At 40.2% G+C, this 24,575-nt stretch overlaps 1 long non-coding RNA gene across 1 annotated transcript in view; it reads right to left on the reverse strand.

Annotated features, from left to right (window-relative positions):
- Positions 1-224: 224 nt before the first annotated feature.
- LOC144457035 (uncharacterized) overlaps positions 225-24,575 on the reverse strand; it is a 50,161-nt gene continuing 25,810 nt past the window's right edge. Inside the window, exon 3 of the long non-coding RNA XR_013486339.1 lies at positions 225-4,829. This is a non-coding gene — a long non-coding RNA (uncharacterized LOC144457035). The remainder of the gene's footprint in view (positions 4,830-24,575) is intronic.

Genomic DNA, 24,575 nt, shown 5'->3' on the forward strand with positions numbered 1-24,575 from the left:
AGTGGTTAAGAGATACACCCAGAGTCACACAGCTCATAAGTATCTAAGGTTGGATTGGAACTCAGGTTTCCTTGAGTTGAGCTCTAGCATTCTAATCACTGGCCAACTAGCTGCCTCAGCAAAAAGGAGGAGGAGGAAGAAGAAGAAGAAGAAGAAGAAGAAGAAGAAGAAGAAGAAGAAGAAAAGAAGAAGAAGAAGAAGAAGAAGAAGAAGAAGAAGAAGAAGAGGCTATCAGTTAGAAGGAAAACAAAGACTGAGCAGTGTCTCAGAACCCAAAGGAAGAAAGAATACCCAGGAGGAGTGGTCAACAACATCAAAAGTTGAAGGGAGGTCAAACAGAGTGTAGGGCAGCTAGGTAGCATAATGGATAGAGTGCTAGGCCTGAAGTCAGGAAGACTATACTTACTAGCTGTGTAACCCTGGGCAAGTCACTTCACCCTGTTTGCCTCAGTTTCCTCACTTGTAAAATGAACTGGAAAAGGAAATGGCAAACCACTCCAGTGTCTTTGCCAAGAAAATCCCAAATGGGGTCATGAAGAGTGAGACACAATTGGAAATGACTGAACAACAAACAATAAGCAGGATGAGGAATGAGAAAAGGCCATTGGATTTAGTGGATACAAAATTGTTAATAACCCTGGAGAAAGCAGTTTTAGTTTAGTGATGGGGTCAGAAGGGAGATTGAAAAGGTTTGAGAAATGAGAAATGAAGGCAATGAGTATGGATGACCCTCTCAGGGTATGGTTGTGAAAGGGAGAGGAGACCTAGGCTGAAAGTAAAAGGACACAGCAAGGCCAAGTGAAGTTGCTTTTTGTTTGTTTTTTAAGGATGGGAGAGTGTGGACATATTTTTTGGCAACAGAGAAGGAGGTGGTGGACAAGGAAATACTGAAGATGAGAGAATAATACAGGAAATGATTGAGGAGAAGCGTACCCAGAAAAAATAGGAGAGGATGGAATTAAAAGTATAAGTTGAAGATTGGCTGGATAGAAAGAATTGGTAACTCTTCCTTGGATGCTACACCAAAAAAGAGAAAAGACAGTGATATAGAGAGATTTGTGGTATTGAAAAGGAGAGAAGAGGGGGTTCATGATGTATGTCCTCTGTTTTCTCAGAAAGATAGGAAACAAGCTTCTCTGCTGAGAGGAAGTGCACAGGGGGTAGTGTGGGTGGCTTGAGAGAGAAGGATTGCAATGGCCACTCTGGGGACTGTGATAGACACTTGATTTTGGAAAAATAGTTACCTGGAAACTAGGGAATGGAAGAGTTCCTGGAGCTTGAGGGAAGGATGAAGAAATGGGTTTTGGAAGAATGAGGCAGAAGGAGAGATAGAAACATAGGTGATTATACATCTTATCTCCTTTTAGGCAACTAAGGGATGCAACAGCAGTGCACCAAACCTAGAGTCAGAAAGCCTTGAGTTCATATTCCACCCTATCAGACACATACTAGCTGTGTGACCCTGGACAAGTCACTTAACACTGTTTGCCTCAGTTTTTTCATCTGTAAAATGAGCTGGAGAAGGTAATGACAAGCCACTCCAAGAAAACCCCAAATGGGGTCACAATATCGGACACAACTCAAACGGCTGAACAACAACAAATGCAATTGATTCCCACATCTATATATCTAACCCTAGTCTCTCTAACCCCACATTACTAACTGCCAGATGTCTTGGGGACGTTGCAAACTTAATACGTCCAAAACAGAACTCTTAACTCTTCTGCAAAACAGGAACCTCTACAAAACTAACTTATTTCTGTCAGTCACAAACATTCAGTCTCCAAGGATTATAATCTCAGTATCAATCCTGACTCTTTACCCTCCCTTATTCCATTTGTCATTTAGATGATGGGAGTATGACAATTTTGTTAACAAAAAGAGGGGAGGGGCAGCTAAGTGGTGCAGTGGATAGAGCATCGGCCCTGGAATCAGGAAGACCTGAGTTCAGTTCCAGCCTTAGACACATAACGCTTACTAGCTGTGTGGCTCTGGGCAAGTCACTTAACCCCAAATGCCTCGCAAAAAAAAAAAATTAAAAAGAGAGGAGATTAGAGAAAGGATGAGCTTCAGGGAAATAGGAGCTGTGTTTTAGATATATTGAGTGTGAAATACCAATGGACTGCTGAGATCAAGATTTCCAATAGGCATTTAGTGAAGCTAGACAGGAATACAGAAGAAATATTAGGGCTGAATATACTGATTTGGTGGTCATTTGTATAGAAATGATAATCAAATTAGCAATAGCTGATGAGATCTCAAGAGAAAGAGTGTAGAAATAGAAGAGAAGACTAGGACCCAACACAGAGTATTGGAGGAAATTCACACTTAATAATAAAAAAACAATAGCTAACATCCATGTAGTGCTTCAAGGTTTACAGAGCACTTCATAGGTATTACCTTATCTTATCCTCTCAGTAATTACCAAATTTACATTACCAAATCTTTCTGTTTCTGCTTCTATAATATCTCTTTCACCTGATCTCATCTCCCTAATCACATAACTGCCATCTTAGTTCAAGGCCTCATATCACATCAGCCATCTAGCAGCCAAGCTGATGTTCTTAAAGTAAGAGTCTGACCCAATCAGTCCCCTACTAAAACAAAACAACAACAAAACATCTATTTCATTCCTCTTTTAGGATAGTAGGATGGAAAAGGTAGTAGTTCTGAAGTCAAAGCCCTGAGTTCAAAGCTTATTCTTTAGGCTTACTTCTTAAGGAAAATCATTTAACATTCTTAGGTTTCAGTTTTTTCATCTATAAATTTAGGGGTTTGGCTACATGTCCTCTGAGGTCCATGATCTCTGAACTTTTAGATCATATATAAACTCATCTATTTTGCTTTGAAAGCCCATTAAAATCCATCTTCCATTTATCTTTTTGGCCTCATTATATATTATTTCCCTTCTAAAACTCCATTATCCAGTTAAACTGGCTTTTTCTGCATTCTTCATATATGGCACTCTGTCTTCAGTCGCCATAACGTTTGTGCTGGCCATCCCCCATGCCCAGAATCTACTCTTTCTTCATCTTTTATCTCATAGACTCCCTCTCTTCCTTCAAAATGCAATTTAGGCACCACCACTTTCCACATGAATCCTTTCCTAATCCTTTCCCACAACTACTAAAGCCTGCCCTCCTTACCTCCCTCCCTAAATGCTTTGTAGTTAATTATCTTAGATTTATTTTGAATTTGTTGTTGTTGAACCATTTCAGTGCATTCAACTCTCCATGACCCCTTTTAGGGTTTTCTTGACAGAGATACTGGAGTGGTCTGTCATATTTTTCTTCAGCTTATTTTATAGCTGAGGAACTGAGGCAAACAGGTTGAAGTGACTTGCCCAGGTCATATAGCTAGTAAGTGTGTGAGGCGGGATATGAACTCACAGAGACGAGTCTTCCTGACTCCAGGGCCAGCACTCTATCCACTGCACCATCCAGCTGCCTCTATTTTATATTGATTCTGTGAATATTCTGCCTACACATACAGGAATGTGTTTTCTTTATAGAATATAAACAAATCTGCTTTATGTACATTCATGTTGTACCAGTGTAAGTTCTTTCTGAGCAGAGATTGTCCCATGTTTTTGTCTTTTTATTTCCAATAAAGTACCTGGAACATAGAAGACACAAGGGAATAGGAGCAAAAGGTTAACTAACAGATGAGTCCGTTGATCCATGCCCTCCCTCTCTCTGGCACTTTATGATAACTGAGCCAGAAGTCAGGTTAAGGTGACAATACCAGGCTTCCAAAGCTGGACACTCCAAACATTGAAAAACTAAGATTGTAGTCTGTGGCATAAAGATCACTAGATTTATAGTGAGAGTATCTGAACGTGAATCCTAGTAATAATATCTTCTACATGTATGTCACTTGACATCTCTGAATGTCACTTGTAAAATGGGAAGGTGAGGGGAGGGTGGTAGAATTGAACCCCCATCAGGAATACCATCAATAATATCTCTGTGTTGATGATGGTTGATTCAACAGAACTATTTCTCAGCCCCATCCACTCCCAAAATATTAGTGAGAGTCACTGCTTCTGCAGAAGCCATGGCATTGTCTGTGTATGCGGTCTTAGCAGTAATGCAGATCAATTTGAGAGAATGTGTTATGATTCATGCTTGTGTCACAATGTGAGTGCCCTCTAGTGACCAAAACATTTCCCATGGGCCTTGGGTAGACTATTAAATGAAGAATGGGATCACACTTTTCAGGGCAAGAGTCTAATTCAGTCCTCTTTATATCATCCATTTTCTATCTTGCTCCCCCAACTGCCCTGCCCCATGCTAAGCTTTTTGAAGGATTTTCATCTCTATTGTCCATCTGTGATCTGAATTTAATCCTCAGACTTAGCAATATATAAAAAGGAGAAACCAAAGGTAGTACAGGGGCATATGGGGTCTTCAGGGACGACTGGCACCTTTGGCATGTGGGCTTGTCGAACCTTTTTCAGGGCTGCTCATCCACTTTTGATATCCACCTTCACCCAACCCTCACCTGTGGCTCCAAGAAGCTATAGCATACCCAATGGCCCCACCCAAAACCATATCTGCAGGTGGGCTAAACCAGGTTGAAGGTAATTGACAGGCCTCGAATAGACTGTTGGGGAGTGAGGGGGGTGCTTATTCCAAGCATGTGAAGACTTCCCCTGGTGAAATGGGTGGATGGCAACAATTTGTTCCAATGGGTATGAAGGCAGCTGAAACAGGTACTGTGGAGCGCTCAGAGCTTGGTCAGACATCGAAGATGCCACAGTCATCCCTGAACCCCGGGCTGTTGGCCAGTCATCTTAATTTTCGTCCTGCTACTTGACTTTGATGACTCTGGAAGAGAGAGTGAGAATGATGGCTTTGTTAAACTCTGCCTCACTTAAATCCAGTTCATGAACAAGTCAAGACATCACACATTATCTGCTGCTTTACCTCAACATTGTGATGTCATTGGTCCTTTTCAAAAGGAAGAAGAAACAATGACAGCAACAGATTACCAGAGAAGGAAGAGGTCTTAACTATAGGGCAGCACTTTCATTTCCCAGGTGGGGAAAGTATGGATAAATTTAAGTTTGTAAAACTCAACTCTGGAAAAGTTATTGGCCTCTATTTTCATGAGAGATTCAGTCTTCAACCTACTTATCACATTCCTATTTGAGACTCTCAAATATTTTTGTGAGAGGCAGCATGAGAGATTGCAAAGATCACTGGACTTAGAGCCAAGAGTCCTGGGTTCTAATCAAGGCTCCAACATAATTCGTCTTTTTGGACTTGGATAAGTCCTCTGAACCTCAGTTTCTTCATCTATGAAATGGTAATAATGTTACTTTTGTTGCCTTATATTATTAGTCAACTAGCATTCATTAAGCATTTATTAAGTGTTTAAAATAGCTTAATATAGCACAGCCAAGAACTGTGCTGAGGGCTTAGGCTACAAAGAAATGCAAAAATAAAGTGCCTGCCTGCCTTTAAAGAACTTACATTCTAAGACAACTGCAAACAACTTTGTACATACAAGATATATGGAAATGAGGGATAATTTCAGAGGAAGATATAAGCGTTGTGAGGAACCAGGAAAAGCCTGTTGCAGAAGGTAGAATTTGAGCTGAATCTTAAAGGAAGCCAGGAGGCTTTGTTAAAGAGGGAAAGTATTCCAAGCAGTGAGAGAATTGGAAGATGGAGTAGCATGTGCACAAAACAGCAAGAAGGCTAATATTGCTAGTATAATTTCATGGCTGCTGTTGAGAACACACTTACTAAACATAAGGCCCTATAGTGAGTTATTGTCAGGACAGACCCTCTATAGGGCTAGAATCCTGGACATAATTGTCAGTATTTTCTTCATGGTCAAATAATTAGCTATAATTAGTCCATTCAGAAGGGAAGGAAGAAGTAGTTACCTAAAATAATAAAATCACAAGTCCAGACCCTATATCCTACAGATGAAAAAACTCAGAGAAATTGATTTGCCCAGGGTCTCACTACTTATAAGTGCATGAGGCAGGATTTGATCACAAGCCCAGTTTTTGATCTACCTTGCCATGCAGCCTCTAAGATAAACCTATACTACACAAGCTTATGATAAAGTATCCAATAGGAGAAATTTTAGGAGGAAAAATCACAACCATTCAAGAAAACAATACTCTAAGGTAAAAAAAAAAAAAAAGGTCAAAATCTGCGTTGGTGAAGAGGGTATCCACACCAAACAAATCAAAGTTCTTTTGAAGTATGGAAGCTGTTAGTTGCCACATTCTACCTGCTATTATGTCCTCAACATGAAGGAGGAAAACATCTCAGTAGAGACCTATCAGGAACGTGCTAATCAACAAGCCTGGGGACAAGATCTCATCACAGGTGGTTCCTTGAGTGATGGCAGAAAATCAAAAGCTATGTCTGAGTTCATGCTTTCTCCATTCTCTTGCCAGTCTACTCATACAAACCACAGATGTATCTGTGAGACTACTGTATAAGGATACCAGAAGTAACCTCAACTGCCTGAACCTTAGTCCCACTGGAGTAAGACAGTCAAGACTAGTGCAAGTTCCTCAGGGACCCCCTACTCTTAGGCAGCTAGGTAATAGAGTAGATAGAACCCTGGACTCAGAAGCAGGAAAACCTGAATTCAAATTCTGGCTCAGATACTTACGAGTTGTATGACATTGTTCAAGTTACTTGACCTCTGCCTGCCTCGTTTTCTTCATCTGAAATAAGAAGATAATAATAGCACCTATCTCCCAGGGCTGTTGTAAGGACAAAATGAGATAAGATTTTTAAAGCACTTTGAAAATCTTAAAGTACTATATAAATGCTAGCTATTATAATTTTTCTGGGGCATATATAGCCAGGTCTGATCCCCTGAGATCCTAGTTCTGTGAAATGAAACAATTCAAGAGGGAGAGATACAACTTACACAAAAGGGCGAGAATGAAATTAAACCTACCACCATGAAATGATAAGCTTTAGGGTGATCTGGAAGTTTAGTTAAGACTGGAACAAAATGAGATGCTTGTAGCCCATTTAGCAGTCAACAAAAGGAGATTTACTTATCCATAGAGAAGAGAAAGAATATTCAGCAAAGATACAGCATTGATTCAGATGGCGTGGCTTCACTGCTTCTATATTGACCACACTAGTCTTCCTATAAGAACCCTGGAAGAGAAGACCCTGATTCCTTGTGTCCGGGCTTTTTGTACTTGGGCCACCAAGAAGTGACCTCAACTGCCTGGACCTTACTCCTGTAAGCCAGTTGAGACTCATGTAGTTTCGATAGCTTGTAAAGAAAAGCTAGCCTAGGTCTTGCTCCTAACATACCCTCCATAGGAGAGTGTTTATGAGGAACAATGAAAAGGTCAGTTTAATTGAACCATAATGTTTATAAAGGGAAATAATAGACAATAAATTTGAAAAGGTAGGCTGGGACTAGGTTATGAAGAGCTTTCAATGCCAGAGGAATTTGATCCCATTATTAGACTGTGAGCTTCTCGAGAGCAGGGACCATTGTCTTCCTTTGTATCCCCAGTACTTAGTACAGTACCTGGTACATAGCTTACTGCAAAGAAGAAAATGATTAAACTTGTTCTTTGGGAAAATCACTTGGTCAACTTCATAGCGGATGGATTGAAGTAGGGAGAGACTTGAGGCAAGGAGAGCAATTAAGAGGCTATTGCAAGCTTGAGACAAGAAGAGATGGGGCCCTGAGCTAAGATGGTGGCTGTGTAAGTAGAAAGAAGGGGATGTATCCACGAGATTCTGTGGAAAAAGAAGGGACAAGACTTGGGAACTGATTGTTTATGTGGAGGGAGAAAGGGTTAAGAATGACACCAAAGTGACAAATGTGGGTGACTGAAAAAGATGGCAGTGCCCTGTGCAGAAATAGTGGAGTTGAGAATAAGGGATAGATTTGGGAGGAAAAGAAATAAAAATCCTGTTTTGATCACATAGAGTTTGAAATGTGTAAAGGACATCCAGACAAATATACAGCTCCAAACAATTGGCTGTGAGACCATGAGCAAGTAAGTCATTTAACTTTGCTGAATGTCTGCTTCCCTATCTGTAAAATGGGAATACATACTTCACAGTGTTGTTGTGATCCTTAAATGAGATAATGTGTGTGAAATACTCTGTAAGCTTTAATGCACTATATAAATAATGTGGCTTGTCTCTCCATTGAGGAAAATTACACCCCAAACTCCATGCTAACAATGGGAATTTGGGGTGGTAAACTAGGAGAGAAAATCCTTATGGTCAAGGGAGGAGAGTCACATTCCTGTGGTAGGTAACTGGCTCTTTAACCAACATGTAAAATGAGTCCTGTAGGGCTGCTAGGTGGTACAGTGGATAAAAGTGAGGGGCTTGGAGTCAGGAAGACTCATCTTCCTAAGTTCAAATCTGGCCTCAGACACTTACCAGCTGTGTGACACTGTTTGCCTCAGTTTCCTCATTTGTAAAATGAGCTGGAGAAGAAAATGGCAAATCATTCTGATATCTTTGCCAAGAAAACCTCAAATGCGGTCACAGAAAGTCAGACACAACTGAAATGACTGAACAGCAACAAAGTGAGTCCTGTAGACTCTTAAACCTATGATGAAATCCCTCATTCTCTGGATTACCAAAGAAGTTTGAGTTAATGGCTAAAAAGGTAGACAGTACATTGTTATTAAGTCCCCAGAGTGTGGGCTGTTTTTTGATCTAATGCTAGAATTTTAAAAAGAACAAAAATGCTGCCTAACCCAGAAGAATTACACACACACACACACACACACACACACACACACACACACACACACACAACATGAAATATACTGCACTGAGATTTCTATTCAAAAGGTCCCTGTAACTCGTACAGTCCCCAAAACAGATGGGTGAGAGCTGTTTTGTTTCTCTTTTCAGAAAGAAAGTTCAGGAATCTTAAAACAGACAGAGCATAGCTCAGGCTTTTGAAAATGTGGTAGTTAAGTGGGTTTCAGTTGAAGTCTAGGGGTAACTGAGGTGTGTAGGCAAAAACGAATTGAACCAAACATCAATAAACCAATTGAGCAACTAGGTAGCCCAACAGATACAGCACTGGGCCTAAAGTCAAGAGGATCTGGGTTCAAATCTACCCTTAGACGCTTACTAGCTGTGTGAACCTGGACGATTTACTTAGCCTCTCCCTGCCTCAGCTTCCCATCTTTAAAATGGGGGTAATAATAGTATCTACCTCCCGGAGTTATTGTGAGGATCAAATGAAGTAATATTTGTAAAGTGCTTAGCACAGCGCCTGGCAAATAGTAAGTGTTATCTAAATGTTAGCAATGACGAGGATAAGAATGAGGATGAGGATATTGATGATGCTGTGGACATTCTACCTGGGCCAAATCCCTGGGCTTCTCTCTGAGCTACAGTTCTCTCATGAGTAAAATGGTAACAGTCATCCTAACACTACTTAAATCTCAGAGGTGTAGTGAGGAAAGTACTTGGTCAACTGTCGAGATCTATGGACATCTTTATGCAGGGGAAGTGGGGGAGCATTGTATTATTGTTGTCTAAACACATTTGTTTTTCTTCTTAAATTCTAAGCTGGTGACACTTCATGGTGCTACTCTGATTCTGGGTTCTTAAGAGTACATGCCCTGGCAAGTCCTATACCAAGCTAGAAAGGCTTCAAATTTGAGCCTAGGGCTGGACCTAATGACAGGCCTTGCTAAATTCAGAGAGACTTCATTAGAAATTGACCCATCAGCTGATTAAATTATTTTTGACCCCAGCAACTCATAACCATAAGATCACTGGTTTAGATCTAGAAAGGATCTTAGAGGCCATTTTACTCAAACCTTTCATTTCACAGATGTGGAAACTGAGGCCCAGAAAGGCTAAGTGACTTTGCATAGATCCTAACTTCTCTGTCCAAAAAAGTAACTGGGAGAACAGAAGACTAACATAACATACATATGTTATTTTATATTACATATACAAAGTATCCCAAACATGTAGTATATGTGTATGTATAGTATGTGCCCATACTTACTTACAATATATTTATTGTTGTTGTTGTTCAGTCATTTTCAGTGATGTCAGACTCCTCATGAACCCATTTGGGTTTTTCTTGGCAAAGATAGTGGAGTGGTTTGCCATTTTCTTCTCCAGGTCATTTTACGGGAGGAACTGAGGAAAACAGGGTTAAGTGACTTGCCCAGGGTCATACAGCTAGTGTCTGAGGCCAGTAAGATGTATCTTCCTGACTCCAGGCCCGACACACTATCCACTGTACCACCCAGGGGCCCTCATGTATTTATATACACACACACACATATATATATATATGTATATATATACATATATATATATATGTATATATATACATATATATACACACACATGCATACATATGTGTATATATGCATGCATACATACATACATATATATGCATACATACACATGCACACAAAAATCTGCATCAGGTGGTAATACATTAGATAGAGCACCTGGCCTGAAGTCCAGAAGACCTGAATTCAAATCTACCTCACATACATACAAGTTGTGTGACCCTGTTCAAATCACTTAACTCCTCTTTGAGTCAGTTTCCTCATCTATAACATAGGGATAATAATGTGCTCTCCCTTCCAGGGCCGTTGTAAGGATCAAATGAATAGTAATTGTAAAGCACTTAGCACAGTGCCTGACAGACATATAATTAATTGATGATAGCATAGAGAGGATATTCAGCAGAGATACTATATAGTATCTTCATATTAATGTTAACTATTATTATTATATATAATGCAAATATGCCCATATGGCATAAATATAACATAAAACATATAGCATAATAAATATGATATATAATAAAATATTATGCATTAAAATAAATGTTATAAATAATATTTCATCTTTATAATTATAGTAAGTATAATATATAATATAAATATAATCACATGTAACATATATAGAGTCAGACAAATAGTATGTGGAAGAACTAAGATTTAAACCCAGATTGTCTACAACATCTACTACTTAATTGGATTGGGACCCAAGGCAGAAAAGCTGAAAGATGTTTGACACAGACAATTTTTCCCTAAAAAGGCAAGAAAGGCTGGATATGGTGGTGCATGCTTGTGATCCTTGCTACTGGGAAGGCTGAGGCTGGCAGATCTCTGGGGAGTTCTGCTCCACAGCATGCTAAGCAAAGCAAGTGTCTACCCTGCATTCAATATTAATGTAGTGGGGGTCATCAGATGACCAAAGGAAGGGAATACTGGCCCAGATTGAAAATTGAGTAGATAAAAACCTCAGTGCTGCTCAGAGTGGAGCAAACTTACAAGTGGCCCCTGCATTTCTAACTAGTTCAAGATAGGGAGACCTATGCTTTAAAAAATAAATAAATAATAAAAAGATAACATCCTCAAAACTTAATTGGTTAAGGAGCCTATTGTGCAAACCACAAATGTGGTTTCCCAGTCACCTAAGTAAAGCATAAAAGGTCATCGCATAAATAGTCAGCATTCTTCAGACTTGACAGATGTCTCACTGCTATGCGTGAGTTGGTCTACCTCACTTCTCAAGAAAGGTTGAAAAAGAGGTTATTTATTAAAAAAAAAAAGTGTAAGTGTCACTTGCAAGGGCAGTCACTGTTCCATCTGACCCTGCTTATCTTCCTAAGTAGACAAGCTGCAATGAAAATGTGGAACCATGCACAACCAAGTCAATGCTGTACAGTATCTCTGCTGAATATCCTTTCTATGCTATTGTTAATTAAGTAAGCTTCCTTTTGTTAAAAGTTATGGTTTCTACAAGTGTCTCATTTCATTCCAATCTCAAGCCTCAACCACTGGATTAGACTGAGTCAGGCCTGGCCCAGAATAATTGCACCACACTTTCCATTAACACATGAAGGGCTGAGATCTGCATCAGTGGAGGGAGTGACTACGCTAAAGAAATCCCAATTTCTTGAAGCCAATTTCTATTACTATTATTGTTATTGTCATTTTTGCTGTTGTTTATATGAGTCTCTTCTTATTCTTTTCCCCCTCCCTCTAGAGCACATTGCTCTCTGGCTTTGGCTACCTTTTGAGGAACAAGAGGGTGACTAGGCAAGCTGAAATGATCAGAAATGACAGCCAGAGAGAGGTATTTTGGACAAAATCTGTCCAGATAGCATGCATCAGCTACCAGAAACTAGAACAGAAAAATTCAAAGTCATGGATGTCTGGACAGAATTGCAACAGCAGGCTTCTCCTTTCTGGTACCTGCCACTGAGTCCATTCCTTCTGTTCTACGAGTGATGAACCACCTATATCCAGATGCAGTTGGAGGTCTCTGCTAATGACAGGGCATGGAACTGAAAAGCACCAAATCCAGAGTCCATGTCCAATGTGCTGAGGATATGGATCATTATAGGATTATAGATGCAGAGTTGGAAAAGATCTTTGAAGCCAGCTAATCCAACTCCCTCTTTTCTGTAGATGAGCAAACCAAGGAGAAATGACTTACCCAGGGTCATTTAGTCAATGTCAGAGGCAGAATCTGAACCCAAGTCTTCTGACTCCAGAATCAGTTCTCTTTCCTCTGTACCACAAAGTCAAGTCATAGCTCCCCAGTTTCTGAATCTTCCCAATTACTAGCCCTGCTGGAAATAGCATAGTTTGAACATCAACTTTGATTCCACTCTCTGTTACTCTCATCTCTCCAATCACTCCCCCCCTCCCAAGGCCCTCTGCAGCTTCAACTTCCTCTTCCATTGTGCCCTCTGAAACTCCCTAATTCTATCAGCAAACTTCTCTTCATCTTAAACCTTTTCCTTTTGAGCTTCTTCCATCTTCTGGCACTCCCTGAAACCAACCTCTTCCCAAAAAATATTGCATCCCCAGATGCTGTCCCACGTCTTGTATGTGACTTTTTTCATGTTCTGCAACACACTGGGGCAGGGAAAAGAATAAGCACAAACCTTCCTCCTCACTAATATTTCCAGATGCTTCATCCACTTCCATAATTCAGCAATCCCTCCTCCTCTGAGATTAATTACATCTAGATATATGTCCCAAGCCGGATTCTTCTCAGAGTCATCTACTCTTCCCCAAGTCAGTCTACCTCACTTCTCAAGAAAGGTTGGGAACGGGTTATTTATAAAAAAAAAAATTGTCTAAGTTTCACTTACCAAGGCAGTCACTGTTCATCTGACCCTGCTATTTGGTGGTGGGCATTTCAGCTGCCTATTAAATTCTCCCTTGCTTAGGCAGCAGGAGAAATAGTTGCAGAGACATTCCAGCCCAGTTGGAGTTGAATAAGCCTAGTATGCTAAGCCAGTATCCAGAAGCAAGAAGCTAAGTAATGGGTCATTGAATTTAGAGCTAGAAGAGATCTTAATATAAGAGGGATGATAGGACTGAGCATTAGTTCAAGTTATTTCCTTTGGTTATTTATACTCTTTGGGAAGGTAGTTGGCACAGTGGATAGAGTGCTGGGCCTAGAGTCAGGAAGACTACTCTTCCTGAGTTCAAATCTGGCCTCAGGCATTTACTAGCTGTGTGACCTTGGGCAAGTCACTTCACCCTGTTTGCCTTAGTTTCTTTATCTGAAAATGAACTGGAGAAGGAAAGGGCAAACCACTTCAGTATCTTTGCCAAGAAAACCCTGAGACAATAGTGAAAAATGGCTGAAAATCAAATGACCTTGAGTAAGCCTCTTAAACCTCTGAAGGCCTCAATTTCCTCATTTTTCTGAACTTAAATGTGGCCTCAGACACTTACTAGCTGTGTGACCCTTAATGTCGTTTACATCAGTTTCCTCACCTGTAAAATAAGCTGGAGAAGGAAATGGCAAACCAGTTCAGTATATTTGCCAGGAAAATCCCAAATGGGTCACGAAGAGTCAGACATGACCAAAAGTGTCAACAACAACTCTTTAGCAATGGGTGCAGAGCACATGTGTCACCATAAATGGATCATGTAAAGATGCAACTCCCAATAGCCCTGTGACAGTATTGATGACCTAGTCTAATCCTCTAATTTTTAGATGAGGAAACAGGCAAACGACAATAAGAGATTTAGCCAAGGTTGCCCAGGTTGCAGAAATGGAATTTTAACATATTTCCTCCCATCAAATCCAGTGTTCTCTTCATCCATCCCTCATTCACAATTGAGAAAGGGCCAGTTGAGAGAGGCAGTACCAAGGACAGAGACAAGATCAAAAGCAGAAGTCACAAAAAAGTCCATAATTGGCATTCTCCAGTACAAGTGCCCTGACAGGGTCATACGTCTATGTTGGAAGCTAATGAAAACAAGACCCAAATTTCTGTTTGAAGCGGCTCAGTGTTGTCGAATAAAAGACAGGCCAACTTAAACAAAGAACAGTCTCAATTTGTCACACTCTTGTCTAGTGCTTAGCACAGTGCCTAGCACATAGTAGATTCTTAATAAATATTAATTGACTCATTGATTGATGCATACAAGGGTCTCATAGGTACTAGCAAGTTTTGCCTTCTAGCCTCATCTAGCAGCCTTTATCTGGAAAATTTCCACCTTCCTTAATCTTCAAGGAATCCACAAGGCGGCAGACAACCAAACGTATTTGCTTTTAAACAAAGGACAAAGCTTTAAACTTTCAAAATGCATATTTAATTATGAAAATTTAGATTATACTTTTGAAGTCAGTCACCCCTAGTCCACAAAAATGTATTAAGTTCCTCATATGCCAGGTGGTGCAGTGTTTAGAGCCAGGTCTAGAGTCAGGAAGACTCATTTTCCTGAGTTCAAATTTGGCCTCAGGCACTTACTAGCTGTGTGACCTTGGGCAAGTCACTTAACTCCATTACCTCAGTTCTTCATCTGTAAAATGAGCTAGAGAAGGAAATGGTAAACCAGTCCAGGATCTTTGCCAAGAAAATCCCAAATGATGTCACAAAGAGTCATACATGACTGAAAAAGTGACTGAACATATGCCAGGTCTTATGCTAAGCACTGAGGATACAAAGAAAAGCAAGAACAATCCCTGCCCTCAGTTTAAGGGGGATGACAATATAAAAAGACCTATGTATGTACAAGATAGATATAGGGAAGGTACTGTAATAGGAAGTCAAAGAGGTATATGAGAGACAGCAAGGTATCACAGAGAAAGAATGAAACCCAGACCCACATGCCCTAAGTTGAGTCTTTGCTCATCACGTGACAAATTGACAAATAATTGGACAGGTTATTTAATATACAATCTATCTTAGATATTATTTAGCTATCTTAATCTAATCTGTCTTAGATAGTATTAGATATGTAATCTCTAATCTAATATTAAATACTGGGCAAATAATTTAATATCTCTGGGACTCATTTTCCTAATCTATAGAATAGGGATGATAGCCTCTCTATTAGCTACCTTCCTACTTTGTAAGGTTGTTGTGATAAAAATACTATGTAAGCCTTGAAGAATGATGTAAACTTGAGCAATTGTTACTATTGGAAATATTAAAGCTGCCCAGTGTCCCTAGTTCTGGGGGTCACCTATAGTGAATTATTATTACTGTTATTGTTGTTGTTGTTGTTGTTGTTATATATGAAATTCTCTGAACAAGAAATTCAATTTGAAAGCAGGGTGCTTTGTACCCTATGGTACTCTTTGTCCCCCATGGTACAGAAGTATGTACCATATAGTCTAAGAATATAACGTCAGTCTCAGGTCCTACGTTATAGAACTATCTTAAGTATTTTGAGACCCAACTTGTCCCTGGCAACAATGCTATTTCAGGAACCAAGGATTCCAGAATGAGAAAGGCTAAGCTCAGGAAAGGATTCCATCCAGGAAAGTTTTAGAGGCAAGAGAGACACCTACAGCATCAGAAGCATCATTTCAGTCAATACAGAAAAAGATTTTCTGGGAATTAGGCCCAGATTAGTACACTGGCTTCTCTTATGCTCATTCTTAGTCAGAGAGCCAGACTTAGAAGATTCTGTGAACAGGAGTCAGTTCAGTTTTAACGGAGGTAAGGCAAAGTGGACATGTCAAGGGGAGCTTCCCTGTTGATTCAATACATATCAAAAATCAAAACTTAGCTTTTGCGGAAACAACCATTGCTGCTGTTTCTGTTGTTTGTCTTTCGTTTTTGAAAAGCACCAAAGACATCACACGCAGGTTGATATCTTGACTTGACTGTGGATTGGATTCAACTAAGGCAGAGTTGTACAGAGTTATCAGCCTCAGTCTTTCCTCCAGAGTCAACAAAGCCCAGTGGCAGGACAGAACTCAGGATGACTGGCGATAAGTCACAATTGATTCAAAAATTCTTCATAGAGACCTTGAGAGTCACCTTATATTGCTTCTTCTGACCTCTATGTGAGTGGTTGCCTTATGTGAGTTCTTTACAAAATAGTCTTTTAAGGAAAACATATGTTTGGCATTCAGGCGACTTAGCCAGCCCATTGGAGTTGCACTCTCTGCAGTAGAGTTTGAATGCTTGGCAGGTCAGCTGGAGAAAGGACCTCAACATCTGGTACCTTATCTTGCCAGGTGATCTTCAGAATCTTCCTAAGACAATTCAGATGGAAGCTATTCAGTTTCCTGGCATGGTACTGGTCTACTGTCCATGTTTCACAGAAATACAACAATGAGGTCAACACAACTCTGTAGACCTCAGTTAAGTAGGCAGTCTAATTCCTCTTCTCTCCCATGCTTTCCTTCATACCCCCCCCCAAACACTGAGCTGGTTCTAGCAATGTGTGCATAAACTTCATCATCTATGTGGACATCACATAGATGTATTTAACTGCCAAGGTAAGTGAACAACCACAGAACTCAACATTTCTTCATTTTCTATAACCGATGGTTCAATATATGGATGGTGTGGTGCTAGCTGGTGGAGCACCTGTGGGTTGTTGTTTTGTTTTTGGGGTTTTTTTGGTGTTAATTGTTAGGCAAAAATTAGCACAAACAGTAGTGAATTGATCTGTACTTTAGTGCATCTCAGCCTCAGAGGCTGCATTGAATGCACAATCATCTGAGAACAAAAAGTTGCGCACCAACTCAAACCTCCCCTTTAGTCTTGCCTTGTAGCCTTTTCAAGTTTAATAATTTACCATCAGTGTGGTAGCTGACCTTGATGCCATTTTCATCCTCACAGAAAACAGCATGCTAAAAAGCATGGAAATAAGCACACAGCCCAGCTTCACTCTGCTGGTAATTGGGAAAGCACAAGAGCACCATCCATTATCCAGAACCCAGACAAGCATACTGTCATGAAACTGATGTACAGTATTAATGAACTTCTCCAGGCAATTAAATTTTGCCATAATTTTCCACAAGCCCTCATGGCTGACAGTATCAAAAGCCTTGGTCAGATTGATCAATGTTGTGTATAGACCTCTGTTCTGCTTCTGACATTTCTCCTGAAATTGTTGAACAGCAAATACCATATTAACCATTTCTCAGCCCTTTCTGAAGTCACATTGGCTCTCGAGGAGACAACCATCTTTCAGGTAAAGGATCAGCCTATTAAGAAGGACCATTGCAAGAATCTTGCCAGCAATGACTAAGAGAGCAGCCCCTCCCTTGTAATTTTCACTGGACGACCTATTTCCCTTTCCTGTATAGAGATGGACAAGAGAGGCAATCCTTGAACTCCTGAGGAATAACCTCCTCTTGCCAGATAACCCGGAAAATTTTAGTTAGCATTTTTATGAGCTGTGGACCCCTTGCCTTGTAAATATCAGCTGCAATAGAATCAGTGCCAGGTGCTTTGCCACATGAAAGAAACCTAATGACATTCAAAACCTCTTCTTCAGTTGGAAGTTTGGCTAGAGAGGAATTGACTTGAACTTGATATGTTCAATGGCTTCAGTATTGATTGATGATGGTCTGTTGAAACATTATGGAAGTGTCTGGCCCATTTCTACAGGATCTTGTCCTTATCACTAATCAATGTAGTTCCATCAGCACTGAGTAATTAAGATGTATCATAGGTTTGGGGCCTATAAATAGCCTTCAGGGCATCAAAAGAGCACTTTGGATTGTTACTATCGACATAAAATTGAATTTCATCTGCTTTTTTACTAAGCCAAGAATCCTATATCTCTCTAAGCTTGGCTTTCACTTTTGATGGAGTTAAACGCTGCCTTCTTAGAGATGGACAAACTAGCCTGCTGGTAAACCCTATGGGGTTCTCATTTTTCATTTAAAAGCTTCTGGATTTCTTTATCATTTTCCTCAAACTGATCTTGTTGTTTGCCATTGTTCTGACCCAGATAAGTAAATGCAATGCTGTACGTGAAATCTCTGAAAGCTGCTTACTCCTTTTCTCCTCCACTGTTGCCAAATGTGTGTTAGCTCAACTTTCCCCCCAAGTTAACAATGAACTATTCACCTTCAGAGAAGCACTCTACCCTGTTGACATTAAGTCTTCTGGTAGTCATCTTGACTTGGGACTACTGTTATTGTTGAATGCAAAAGTTTAGCTTGGAGAGGACAAGTCTATGATTGGTCCAAGACTCTGCATCACACATCTCCTTCATCACTCTCACATCCTCTCTGTCTCTTCTCCTAAAATGAAATAGTCTATTAAATGTCAATGTTTGCTTCAAGGGTGCATCCATGAAGTTTTATTGCAGTTAGAAAAATGGAAGAGCATGTTTGTAATGAGAAGGTCATGAGACACAAGTCTTCAATAGCAAGTGACCACTGTTGTTGCTGTTTCCTACTCCATTCTCCCTATGACTCCCTGCATTGTCTGATAGTCTGTGCCTATGCTGGTGTTAAAATCATCCTGAATTATAAGCTTGCCCTTTTTCAGTACATGGATGATAAAGGTCTCCAGGTCTTCATAAATTTCTTCTTTGGCCACATCAGGGCTCATCATGATGGGAGAATATGCATTGATGATGGCAGTGTTGCACTTTCCTGTCATTTTCTTGCATTGTCATGAGTCTGTCATTCACTATTTTTGGGAAGCATGCAAGCTTGTTGACTAGATTAGTTTTGACATCTCAAAGAGTCACTAGCTTCAACTTGCCCAATTCTAATTTTTAAGGAATTATTTTTTTCCATTTAGCTTTTGTGCCTCCTTTTTCATTTGACCAATTCTACTTTTAAAAGAGTTGTTTTCTTCAGTCAATTTTTGTGCTTTCTTTTCCAAGCTGTTGACTCTTTTTTCATAATTCTCTTGCATCACTCTCATTTATTTTCCCAATTTTTCTTCTACCTCTTATTTGATTTTTAAAATCTTTTTTGAGCTCTTCCAGGAGGACATTTTAAGCTTGAGACCAATTCATCTTCCCCTTTGAGGCTTCGCATGTAGGCATTTTGACATTGTTGTCCTCTTCTGGGTTTGTGTTTGGATCTTCCCTGCCCTAGTAGCTTTCTACAGTCAGAGTTTTTTTGGCTTTTGCTAATTTTTAAAGTTGAGCTCTGCTCCTGGGGCACAGGGGGAACTGTCCTAAGCCTCTTGCACTGGGTACCAGGGCCCTGGTCACTTGCTTTTTTGCACAGGGACCTCTGGGACTGGGGGCTTGCCCACTGTGCTAGAGTGGCCCAGCCTAGTCATGCGTGTTGTGCTCTGGGTTCCAGGGCTGGCAGTGTGCCTGCTGTACTGGATGCCTCACAGCTGGCCTGCTGAGACAGGACCACAGGGCCTTGGATGCTAATCTGTGCTGAGGCTGAGTCTCCCCCTGGCTTGCCCGGACCCTGTCTGTGCTGAGTTCCACTCTCCTTTTACCTAAGTGAGACAGACCTTTCCTGAAGTCCTTCTAAGTTATCTTGGGCTAAAAAATTGTTTCACTCTGTCTTTTTGTAGATTCTATCACTCCAGAATTCTTTTAGAGGCTTGATTTAATTTTGTTTCCAAGGGAAACTAGGGAGAGCTGAGGCAACTTCCTGGCTTCTCTCTGCCATCTTGGCTCCACCCCCTAGATTAGTTATGATTGCAAAACCTATGCCAGCTTCACGGTGCTCTTCATCACTGCCGCCACTCCAGAAAATAATGTATCTAGCTCCAACTTCAATAAGCTGGCCTTTATTTGCCAACCTTGTTTCACTTAGGGCTGCTATTTGGATACAATATCTGCTGAGTTGTTTCACAACAAGAGCTGTTCATCTTTCAGGTCTACTGGATTTTGTGTTGTCCACCAGTGTGCATATTTTCCATGGACTGATGGTAAGTAGAATCATCTTTGCAAAAGTTTCTGTATGGTTTTTTGTGTGTTTCAACCTCAGGGTAGGATTCCCACCTGCCATGACAAGCAGGCCAGGATTTGGTGAAGCAGACAATTTTTAGAGCGTCTTTTGACTCACACATAAATTGGATTTAAGTGAGACAGAGGTGTGTGAAGTCATCAGCCTCACTCTCTCTTCAAAGGGTCATTTAGTCCAGTGGCAAGACAAAAGTCAAGGCAATTGGCAACAGCTCTAGATGCAGTATATGACCTTAGTGTCTTCAATGTCTGACTAGGCTCCTAGAATTCTACAGCATTTACTTTAGCTATCTTCATGGCTGTTGTAACAAATTGTCCTCATCCACCCATTCTGCAAGGAGATGTCTTCACAGGCTTGGGGCATACACCCCCCAACTCACTGAATAGTTTGAGACCCCTCAGTTACACTCCATCTGGTTTAGCCTGCCTGCCAAAATGATCTACTGGGGTGTGGCCACTACACGTGCTACAGGTTCTTGGAGAGGTGGGTGAATCAGGTCAACATCAAAGGTGGAAAACAGCCCTAAAAAGGGCTTGGCAACCAGAGGTACTAACCTGCGCTGAGCACCCTATGCCCCTATATATACATACATATATGTGTGTCTATGTATGCATGTATCATATATGTATTTATGTATATGGGCAGCTAGATGGTACAGTGGTTAGAGCACTGGGTCTGGAGTCAAGAAGATCTGAGTACAAATCAGGTTTCAGACCCATACTAGCTGGGTGACCCTGAACAAGTCATTTAACTGTGTTTGCCTTACTTTCCGCATCTGGAAAATGAGCTAGAGAAAAAAAAATGGCAGACCACTCCAGTGTCTTTGCCAGTATAACACCAAATGGGGTCACAAGAGTCAGACATGACTAAAATGATTGAACAACTGTAATATTTATATGATTTTGATGTATTATATATACATATTTTCTATATATTATGATAAATATGTTTCTATATAATATGTGCATATATTATATACATGTATGTGTATTCTATATTATATATACACATATATGTCACAAAGCAATCCACTTGAACTTTGAGACTGGCAATATTTGATTTCATAAGTGTAGGGAATTCCCATTGGGGGAAACTCCTTCTGCTGATGCAGATCTTCAACTCATTTGTGACTTAAGTCCTTAAACAGTTGTCTAGGGCAGGTTAATCACTTTGTTTGTTAAAGGACTCAAATCCAGTTCTTCCTGTCTCCAAGGTTAACCTTCCATCCACTGCGTGTGCTGCTTTTCATCATCTGCTATTATCATTATCAATAGTAATAATTCATAGTTCTTTACAAAGCACTTTCCTCACAACCCTATGTAGTAGTTCGTCAGTATGACAAAGAGCTAGAATTTCTTCAGTGGAAGAACTCCCTTCATTGAGGAAGATTACAATTCCAAAGGTAATCAACCAGTCTTTGTCGTTCAGTCTTTCCTGTCACATCCAACTCTCCATGACCCCATCTGGGGTTTTCTTGGCAATGATGTTGGAATGGTTTGCCATTTCCTTCTCCAGATCATTTTACAGATGAGGAAACTGAGGCATACAGGATTAAGTGACTTGCTTGGGATCACGCAGCTAGCAAATGTCTGAGATGGGTTTGAACTTGGGTCTTCCTGACTCTAGGCCCTGCCACCATCTACCTGCCCTAATCAATCAATCAGCCAACAGCCACTGAGTGCCTACTATTCTCCAGGCTATAAGGCTCAGAGAGTTTAAGTAATTTGTGATCACACAGCTTCTAAGAGCAAAATACGAACATTTAAACCCAGGTCTTTCTGATTCCACATCCATGTTCCCTTTTTTTTTTCTTTTGAGGCTATAATGTAAATTTAATAAATCTCATTTTACACATTTAAGTGGGGAAATCTGTTTCATAAGTCAGAAGGGCCATAGAATTAACTACCTAATGGACAGTCTGAGGTTCTCTGCATTTCGCTTTACTGGTCCTTTGGTAACAGACACACAACCTACCACCAGGATCTTCAAGGCCTTTCTAGCTTGGTAGCACCTGTCAGCATGTATAATCTTGTGTCATAATGACCATCATGCATCACTTTTGTGAAAATACTAAAATAGTAGAAGGAATAGAATATTTTTATAGAAAATCATCCCTAAGTAAATTTCAAGCCTACTTGAGGGAGGGAGCTGCTTTTCCATTACTAAAATAGTCTCATTCTGATGTCAGAAAGAAAAAAAAAGGCTTATTCATAACCTCTTATAATTGTTAAGCACATAAAATTTGGTGGGGAAGGAATGAATGGGAACCTCTTTGGGATTGCATTTAGACAAATGAAGGAATAATAAAGGAAAATGGTACCCCCTGCTTCCCTCTCCTTCCTCCTGGATGCTTAGACAATGGGGTATCTCCTCTCGGGCTGAAATAGCTGCACTGCGACAGAGATGCTTTGCTGTGTTTTGTCCAAGGCCCTGAGCTTTAATACTATACCCTTGTAATGTCTCGTATTCTGTGTGTTCCTGGAACATCATGAATCATCCTAACAAATGACAGAACAAGGGCCTTTTAAGGAGGGGTCTGTTCCATAACATCTGGGCCACACCTTCTTCTTAGTTTGTGTGAGATTGAATGCCTAACACTTCTCTGAATCTCTGTCCTAAACACTGAACGGCACTTTCACCGGGGACACAGAAACATCACATGTCTGCTGTTAGAATAATCAGAGAAGAGTGGGGGGGGTGTTCTGAAAAAGCAGGATGCCTTTATGTATCTAGCCTTTATGAGAGTTCAGAATGCCAAATTGTAAGCAGACTTCTGACCGACACTAAGCAAAGTTTGTTTTAAAATAGAAAAACAAACATGTACATGTATGCATAGACACATATGTTACACATATGTGTATATATAAATACGCTTATACATATATTTACATATATGTATGTGCATGGTGTAAATATTCCAGAGCAAGGGACATGATAGTCCAATTTTTCTAAGCTCAGATTGTTTTTGGAGGATAGTCAGTTATAAGCATCACATTTTAGGAAGGATAGACCAGGAGGTCATAACCTGGAACATGTATGTATGTATATGTGTATTTACTTAAATATTCTATATATATATATAAATCTACATATATACTTTATATTTATATGTGGATGTGTATTTATTTGTATATATATTTGATAACTATTCCAATATTATTGGTTTCCTTTGTAATCCTAAATATTTTATATTGTCTATTTAAAAATCATCATTCTGAGAAGTCTTTACCAGACTGCCAAAGAGATTCATGTTTGATAATAATAATTATCTTTACGTGGTGCTTTAAGATTTATAATGTGCTTTATGTTATCTTGTTTTATCCTCAGAACAAACATGAGAAGTGGTATTATTGTTATCCCCTTTCTATAGATGAGGAAACTGAGGTAGACAGAGGTTAAGTGACTTGCCCAAGGTCATACATTAAATGTCTGAGGCTAGGTTTGAACTCAAGTCTTCTCAACTTCGGGTCTAGCACTCTTATCACTGTACTATCCATTTATGTGATATATGTTGGTATCTATAGGCAATAGCGTAGTTCCAGTTTCAAAGCCCATTGATATGGGTCTCTCACCTCATTAGCGAAGATGAGAGCTAGAGAGAGATTCTGATTCTCTGGCTTCCAGATTCAAGACAGAATACCATTCTAGACTCTTTTCAGGTCCCTGAAAGTAGAAAGAAACTTAGATGAGAAGATCTGGAAGTCTCCATCATGTCCCTATCCCAGAGACTTCAGGGAATTTCCCCTCTGGTGAGCTCTGGGACTCTTTCTTGGTTCATCTGAGTTACCTCATTCCCAAAGGAAGAACTTCTCCACTTCGCTTGTTGTCAGGTATATAATCTCCTATGTAAACTTTCTCTAATTTCTGTTACACTATTGATTTAAATAATTGGCTTTGTTTGCTATTAGTTATGTGCGTTCATTGTGGAACTGCTATTTGGTAGGAAGGGATTCAAGCCTTGGATACAGAACTCCTTTCCCATTAAGAGACAGAGATCAGGAGTATAACTTGAACCTAAAAATTCTTTCCCGTATATGAACAATGTTTTAAAAGGCAGATGGATATAAGTCTAGCCTAGTACAATCTCTCCCCAAGGAAAGCAGAGTAACCAGCCTCTGGTCCCAACCTCCTGCTTTGCCTCCCAACAGCAATAAAAGTCTCCCTTGGAGAAAGGTAGGAGGAGGAGACCTTAGGGGTATCTGTTCTTGGGGCCCTGTGAGCCACATCTAGACAGAGCCATGTGGAGACTTATGACCTACATGGGTAAAATAACTACTCACAACCCCACACACCCTTAGACTAGTTGCTGTTGGCATTCCTTCCTGCAGGTGCCATTGCTATGAATAACAGTTAAATGAAACTGGGATGCTAGTCACAGGCCATAAAACTGCAAGGAATGCAGCTGGTGTGGGGCTCAGGCTGATAGCAACAGTAAAT

The sequence above is a fragment of the Phascolarctos cinereus genome, unplaced genomic scaffold (assembly GCF_003287225.1).
Source record: "Phascolarctos cinereus isolate Bilbo 61053 unplaced genomic scaffold, phaCin_HiC Scaffold_4;HRSCAF=312, whole genome shotgun sequence".
Taxonomy (NCBI): domain Eukaryota; kingdom Metazoa; phylum Chordata; class Mammalia; order Diprotodontia; family Phascolarctidae; genus Phascolarctos; species Phascolarctos cinereus.